Source organism: Cygnus atratus, chromosome 1 (assembly GCF_013377495.2).
Source record: "Cygnus atratus isolate AKBS03 ecotype Queensland, Australia chromosome 1, CAtr_DNAZoo_HiC_assembly, whole genome shotgun sequence".
In the NCBI taxonomy this organism is placed as follows: domain Eukaryota; kingdom Metazoa; phylum Chordata; class Aves; order Anseriformes; family Anatidae; genus Cygnus; species Cygnus atratus.
This window is the reverse complement of record NC_066362.1, coordinates 5493262-5502005: the sequence shown is the minus strand read 5'-3', so window position 1 is coordinate 5502005 and position 8744 is coordinate 5493262.

The following is an 8744-nucleotide window of genomic DNA, read 5'->3' as shown; positions in this document are numbered from 1 at the left end:
TAATTGTTTGCAGAGATTCCTCATTCTCAGTCAACACTGTTGAGAAAAAATTTAACACATTAGAGGGTACGGTAAATTTTTAAAGAAAATAATAATATAAAAATATCTATAGTAGTTTACAGTGAGATAAAGTTTATCACTGAATAAGTGTGCCTTTTCTGTAGAAATCTGTACAATTGTTCTAAGCAACTCTACAGGGATTATGGTTTTCAATCGTATTTTTTTCTAATTTTCATGTATTTTCTGTAATTGATGGTGGATGAACAATTATGAAGTGATTGTTTAATTGTTTTTTCTAAGGCAAATTTCAAATATAATTAATTCGTTGTAGCTAATATGCAATTGTGATTTTTATATTCAAAGTTGAAGTCACTAGAATGATTCCTATTAATTTCTCAGGAAGTTAAGGACTCCAGTAAAGAAACACCACCTTACCACCATGAGCTGGGGGAGTGTAAGTACTAGGAAGGAATCTAGCTATTTTCACTCTGTAGACATTGTTCCTTTCAAATCATCAGGCCTAATTATTAATTAATAAGTGAAGTAATAAAAGTAATCAAAAAACATTGAAAATCGCTTTCTTAAACAATAGTTCACATGTTGAATTCTCATGGCCTGTAAATATCACTTGCATTCTGTATGAGAGCAGTTGTGAACTCACTCCAATTAGTGACTCTTTTAGGGACATTTCCTTGAACTTGGGTAAACAAAGGCTGTATTTCATTGAAAGAGAGCTAAAACCTGCCCTTAGCAGGAAGCTGGGGGTTCAGTGATGAGGTGGAAATTTACTGTAAACCACAGTTTCTCTCAACAAGGGGTGCCTGTTGGTAAGGCCAAGCCAGAAAAATAAGAGGCTGATAAATGCAACCATGTAACACATGCTGGACTACCCAAAACTCAGCAGTTTGTATTAGGTCTCCAAATTTTTGCGATCCACGGAGAGTGACAATCTAATGCAAAGCATATAAAAGCACATAATAAACATGGCCTTTATCAAACATGTGGAGGTCCATATTTCAATCCTCATTATCAGACAAGCTGGTAGTTTCATACTGACGGTTATGAATGATCCTAGGGACACTTCTTAGCAAAATAAAACCTACAGTTTGTGGCCAGAAATGTCAGAGTTTAAAATCTGCTGAAATATTGATGAAGTTCTGACACTTAGAGTCTGATTAACCAAAGAAACAGAGTTTATACCACTATCCTGCTGCCTGTATTGTTCTAATAATTTTAAGACTCACTGATTAATTTGGCAGGTTAGTGAGGGCTCAAATAATGAAATTCCATGGAGAACAGATAGCAAAGAAGCCAAACAGATAGCCAAGGTCCAAATTCAGAAGTTATCATTTTGTGTCCAAGCATCCTGATTACTGAGGAGTCAGTAGCGCCATCAAGATAGAAATGGACCTTGCTGGGAGGAGGCACTTGAGGCACTTAAGGACCTGGGGGTACCGTAGCAAAGAAGATGTTATACTGCATTGTCTCCACCATATTATAATGTGGAGAAGTGGAGAGAGGCAGGACACCAAATCGTAGAGAATCAGGCCTCCTTAGTCTCAATGTACGAAGAACACCTTGTTTTACATTGAGAGAGATATTGAGAAGAAAAAAAAAAAAAAAGAAGAAAAAAAAAAAGAAAAAAAAAAGAAGAAGAGGAAGAAAAAAGCTTGGTCTTTGTAGTGCAGGATTATTAGCAATGAACTAAAATACATAGTCCCAATTTTATTTTCAGTTCAGTAGACGTGCTTAGTGAGCTTCCAATTTGCAACAGAATAACTAATATTTGAGACTGAGCTTCTCTGGGATATAAAAAACAGCACTTTTTTTTTTCTGCATTTTTCATATTCAGTAGATTGTAATTATGACCCTTGACTACCTTATAATGAAGTCTACGCGCTTCTCCAGAACAACCCTAAGAGTGGAAAAATACTGAGCTTTAATTTGTATATATTTTCTTTGAGATTTAGAGTTACTTTTTTTTTTTTTTTTTTTTACCTTTCCCTTATCAGCCCTTTATACATAAATATGTACAATTTAATGCTTAAAAAAGCCTACATTTAATAATTTGAAAGCATTCGCTCATTCTTTTAATGATAAACAGCTGAGAATGAGGAAACATATTCAGTTTGGATACAATTTGAAATCAAAAGCAAAAAATAAAAAATAAAAAATAAATGAAGTTGGACTGTGTTCTATAAATTCAGAATGCAAGTTTCCTTCAGCTAGACTTTGGCATATTTGCTCACTGACTTTGAACCTGAGAAGCTAGATTGCAGTTTTGAGCCTTTGGGGAGCTTGTCTGTATTTGAAAATATTTTATTGTTTCTAGCAATAATAGCTGAATCATAATGGCACTTAGGTTTTCTATACCAAAGAGCACTGCATATTGTTATAGATACCTGAACTATTTACTCCTCATTATGAATCCAGGCAACATTTCTGACAGTTTGTTATTTGACATCATTTCTTCTTACATACAGAACAATTGAGGAAAACATATGAAGTTTGTTTTTTTTTTTTTCCACTGAAATAATCAATTACGAAAAATGAAAAGAAAAAGAAAGGGAAAAAAAAAAACCCTCCAAAGTTAACATCAGCATTACTCTTCCTCTCATTATCCATTTTCAGTGCCAAGATTCAAAAGCATTAAAAACATGTCCTTTCAACCCAAAGGAAGTGAAATAAAATCAAACAGATAAAAACACATTCTTAATAATTTAATGATTTTTTTTTTTTGGTCTTATTCATTCAAGAACGAGGAATTTAAGTTACTTTGTCTATTTCTTGGATTTTGACTAATTCCTCTTTTCCTGGGGATCCCAATATTCCTCGTTGCATAAGGCTGTGTTGACATAGTCTGTGGCAACAGCAGGGATGACTATGACCATTGCCTCACACACATTATTCCACAGAAATTTTCACTGGAAAATATTAGAATGAATTGAACTGAAAATTAACAAAAAATGAAAAAGACACTCCCAACAACATTAGGATCAGGCTCTGATTCCTCCCATAGATGATGATGATGATGATTATTATTATTATTATTATTATTTTCTGTGATTCTGTGATTCTGTGATTATTATTATTATTATTATTTTAATTAGGCCTTGCTGTGTGTTTCTCGCCTGCACCATGTTAAAACAGAAAAGGTTTACAATTCAGCACTGCAGGTGTAAACCATAAGCTGTACAAGGTCTGTGAATGTACTTGTGATTAAACACTAAATTGGATGCTCTGGTCACCTAGGTTTGACTCCCAGGTCTGTCACTGATTTCCAGTAATTCACTGGATCATTTGGTGCTCAGGTCACCCATGGGGAATAAATGAATCCAGATAAATATTTAGATCTTTGAAAATCTGCTGGCATTTATGCTTTCACTACATAATTTCTAGCAAACCTGGCAGTCTCTCTTCTGTCCCCAAAGCTGCCACCAACTTGGCAGGGCACAGTGAGTCATTGCCAGGCCTGCCCAGGACACAGCTTTTCTCCATCTCACATCCCTTGGCGGCCTAATGTGATGAGTATATTCAGAAGGTGCCTAACAGCAGAAAACACTGATCTTCAGTCATTCTTTTCTGCAAAATCCTAGCAAGAGAAGGAGGAAGAGGAGGTGTTATCTGCTTTTATGGAGGGTTCAGAAAGGTGTGCAAGACTTTTAAAGGTAGACAGCAGTGGTAAGCCAAAATTTTGTGGGGCACCATCTTGGAGTGATGATCCTTCCATTCCTGCTTCAGGGCCTGTTAATGCAGTTAATATCCTTACAGCAAAATGAAGACAGATATGGGACCAGTAAGCAAGCTGACCCACCCACAGCTAATTCTTCTGTAGGTATTCTTTCTCTGAATATTCTTTTCATTATGTTCATTACCATTCTTTCTCAAGTTCCTAGAACCTGACCGATAAAGCACCCTTACAACAAGAAGGAGATGTGGGAGCAAATTTGGTCAGGCTGAGTGGTGTGGTTTAACCTGGCAGGCAACTAAGCACTACACAGCCATTCACTGCACCCCAATCCCCCTCATCCCTCCCACCTCCGCCCCCCCCTGACCAATGTGATGGGGGGGAGACAATCAAAAAAAAAAAAAAAAAGGCAAAACAATGTGAGAACTCGTAGGCTGAGATAAAGACAGTTTAATAAGACAGGGAAGAAAATAAAAATAAATAAAAATAAAAATATATAAAAATAAAACACATTACCACCAACAAAAAAAGCACAAGTGATTCAGGAGTCAGTTGCTCCCCCTTAGCCAACTACTTCCTGTTTTATTGTTCAGCATGATGCCACATGGTATGGGATACCTCTTTGGTTAGCCTGGGCCAGATGTCCTAGCTGCCTCCCCTCCCAGCTCCTGGTGTACCCCCAGCCTCCTCAGTGGCAGGGCAGCATGAGAAGCAGAAGAGTCTTTGGCTCTGTGTAAGCAGTGCTCTGCAACAACTCAAAGATTGGTTTGTTATGAGCATTATTCTCATCCTAAATCCAAAACACAACACCATACTAGATATTAAGGAAAAAAAAAAACGCTATCAAAGCTGAAAACAGGACAATTAAGAAGGTAGATAAAAATTATGGCTGGGACTATGAATACTACTAGGCCAAAGATCTTGTGGGACGCTGCTGTAAGGAGAGCAATAAGAAGACCTTAAAGTATTTTGTATACTTCTGCGTTTAGTGAAATATGTAGGGATTTCAGTTTAACTTTGCTTTAACATTTTTTTTCCAGAGGTTTTATATAGGTTGAAGTACTATGAAGATGGAGAAAGTTTTCCTCCACTGAGGGAATGTTTTCAGTATCCTGCCATTATTATCTACAATGAGTCATAGAAAAAAAGCTTGTCTTACCCCTGCTTCATAACAACTTTAATGCTGAAGAAGGGACTTGTTGAAAATACCTAATTAAAGGGAGCAGAAAAGGGCAATGAATGAATTATCCCTGTAGTTTTATGAAGTCAAAAATAATCAGTTCCAAATTGGGAAGTTCTCTTTTTGTATAATTTGATAATTATAGTGGCAACTTACATGAGTTTGCCCCTGGCTTCAACGTTGTCTGCTGTTTTATCACTTATACTTTATCATTGTCTTTTCCTTTCTATACTAAACAGTCGGGGACATATCTTATTTTGGAAGATGTTCAGCATAAGCTGGTAAGAGGAATGCACAAAAGTTTTCAGAAATAATGAATAGAGAATATAGAGTATTTATGCATTGTTTGGGCCCTATGGTGTCCGAACGACAGTTTCAAGCTCTTCACTTTGTTATGATTTTTAATTTTTTTTTGGTGTGGTTTTACTAAACAACTCAGCCCAAATGACAAAAAATGACTCCAAAGAAGCTATTATGTTCTGTTGCATATGCAAGTGCATAAATACACATGCAAAAACATAACTTTTTTTCTTTAAGTTTTTAAACTTTAAGTTTTTTAATTCTTCCAACATTTGGTCAGGTTTGTTCCCCTTCCTATGGAGATGTCCATCCTCAGATCCCTATCATCTAATCATAGGCTTTAACGTTCTGATTCCAAAAGCACCTACCGCTTGAATCTCTGTTCATGTTCAATGCAATAACTAATGCATCCATCTCATGAGTACCAGGCTCATCACAACTTGGATTTTTTTCTGCGTTTGGAACAGGAATTCTAAATTTTCACTTTGCCCAAGTTCTTGCGAGCAAAGCTGGCTGGAGAAGTGAGATCTGAGGCTAGAAACAGGGACAAGTCACCTGTGGTCCTCTGGTGCTCACGGTCTGCACACAAAAGCTTAATCTCAGATGAGGGAAGGATATCCCTGCAGAAAGCTTACAGTTCATTTTGCATGTCGTTTTGAAGTGTTTTATATACTACTCATCTTTGCTGTGACATCTTGGAAATTTCTGAGTTATAGCCAAGTGATTTATGAGGTCTTACTAATTTGACAGACCCAAGTGATTCAACAGAACCATTATGGTCAAATTAAACTTTAACTTCTCATCAAACAGCTAGTCAGCTATTAATTGTATACATTAAGCTGTAGAAGTGTCTTTTGAAGAGGTGTAGTTGGGTGTTGTCAGTATTGATAAGTCAAAATCTTCTAATGTATCTCTTAAATTTTTACAGTGCTGTGGATAGTATGTAGATCCACAATATGTTGGCCACACCAAGTTGTGCCACTGGAGAAAATTATAAATATTTTGAAAATTAGTGATTGTATATCAGATGCATTAGTCTGATTGTAAAACAGTTCCGTAATATGGATTAAAATCAATGGCTGAAAGCAATTCAGAAAATAACTCTCAATTCCAAAATGTGTTCGCCAAATGAGATGCTTTGCCCATACACACAACCAGGTTAAACAGGAGCAAATATGTATGAGATTAATGTTATTTGTATTATTGTAAAATGTGGAGGTCTTGTGAGACCAAGACCCCTTTCTGTACATAACAAGAGAGTCTCTACCCCAGAGAATTTACAGATTAAGCAGACAAGAGTTCCAAAAGAAAAAAAAATAAAAATATTTTGAAGCTGGGAAACCAGCTGCATTCAGAGTATGGAATGACCTTTGCATGGTTCACAGTTGTCTGGCAGGCAAGCTGGGAATGCAATTCCAAGGCTCCTAAATTTCCAGACTAGTGTTCTGTCATCTGGAACATAAATATTAATATTATTACAGTACCAGTGATGTAGAATAGTTAATTGTTTACTGCAGTGCACACATGGTGATAGGGACTTTCCTAAGAAATTCACAGAGGGGAATTTTGGCCCTGAAGGTGAAAGTCTATATTCACCTGATCTCTATCACTCCTTCACCAGTCCTCCTCCACAGTCATTCTGTGAGGAGCAGATGGAAAGAGGGTGAGTCAGGCTACGACTTGGTTGCCATCACGGAGACGTGGTGGGACCGCTTCCACGACTGGAGTGCTGCAATGCCTGGCTATCGGCTCTTCAGGAGGGACAGGCAGCACAGAGGGGGTGGTGGCGTGGCTCTCTACATTAGAGAATCTTTTGATGTTGTGGAACTCCAGGCTGGGAATGATAAGGTTGAATCCCTGTGGGTTAGGATCCGCGGGAAGGCCGGCAAGGTTAGCATCCTGGTCGGGGTCTGTTATAGACCGCCGAACCAGGATGAGGAGACGGATGAGGAGTTTTATAGGCAACTGACAGAAGTTGCAAAATCGTCGGCGCTTGTCCTCGTGGGGGACTTCAACTTCCCGGATATATCCTGGAAACACAACACGGCACAGAGAAAGCAGTCTAGGAGGTTTCTGGAGAGCGTGGGAGATAGCTTCCTGACGCAGCTGGTCAGTGAACCTACCAGGGGTGGTGCCCCGCTAGACCTTCTCTTCACAAACAGAGAAGGACTGGTGGGAGATGTGGTGGTCGGAAACTGTCTTGGACAGAGTGACCATGAAATGGTAGAGTTCTCTATTCTTGGCGAGGCCAGGAAGGGGACCAGTAAAACTGCTGTATTGGACTTCCGGAGGGCTGACTTTGAGCTGCTCAGGACGCTGGTTGGCCGAGTCCCTTGGGAGGCGGTTCTGAAGGGCAGAGGAGTCCAGGAAGGCTGGGCGCTCCTCAAGAAGGAAATCGTGATGGCACAGGAGCGGTCCGTCCCCACGTGCCCAAAGACGAGCCGGCGTGGAAGAAGACCGGCCTGGCTCAACAGAGAGTTGCGGCTTGTGCTTAGCAGAAAAAAGAGGGTTTATAATCTTTGGAAAAAAGGGCGGGCCACTGAGGAGGACTACAAGGATGTAGCGAGGCTGTGCAGGGAGAAAATTAGAAAGGCCAAAGCTCATCTGGAGCTCAACCTGGCTACTGCCGTTAAAGATAACAAAAAATCCTTTTACAAATATATCAACGCGAAATGGAGGACTAAGGAGAATCTCCATCCTTTACTGGATGCGAGGGGAAACCTAGTTACTAAGGATGAGGAAAAGGCTGAGGTGCTTAATGCCGCCTTTGCCTCAGTCTTTAGCGGCAATACCGGTTGTTCTCTGGATACCCAGTGCCCTGAGCTGGTGGAAGGGGATGGGGAGCAGGATGTGGCCTTCGCTATTCATGAGGAAATGGTTGGCGACCTGCTAAGGAGCTTGGATGTGCGCAAGTCGATGGGGCCGGATGGGATGCACCCGAGGGTACTGAGAGAACTGGCGGAGGAGCTGGCCGAGCCGCTTTCCATCATTTATCGGCAGTCCTGGCTATCGGGGGAGGTCCCAGTTGACTGGTGGCTAGCCAATGTGACGCCCATCTATAAGAAGGGCCGGAGGGCAGACCCGGGGAACTATAGGCCTGTCAGTTTGACCTCAGTGCCAGGGAAGCTCATGGAGCAGATTATCTTGAGGGTCATCACGTGGCACTTGCAGGGCAAGCAGGCGATCAGGCCCAGTCAGCATGGGTTTATGAAAGGCAGGTCCTGCTTGACGAACCTGATCTCCTTCTATGACCAAGTGACGCGCCTGGTGGATGAGGGAAGGGCTGTGGATGTGGTTTACCTTGACCTCAGTAAGGCTTTTGACACCGTTCCCCACAACATTCTCCTCAAGAAACTGGCTGCTCGGGGCTTGGACTGGCGTACGCTTCGCTGGGTTAAAAACTGGCTGGATAGCCAGGCCCAGAGAGTTGTGGTGAATGGAGTCAAATCTGGTTGGAGGCTGGTCACAAGTGGTGTCCCCCAGGGCTCGGTACTGGGGCCGGTCCTCTTTAATATCTTTATCGATGATCTGGATGAGGGCGTCCAGTGCACCCTCAGTAAGTTTGCAGATGACACC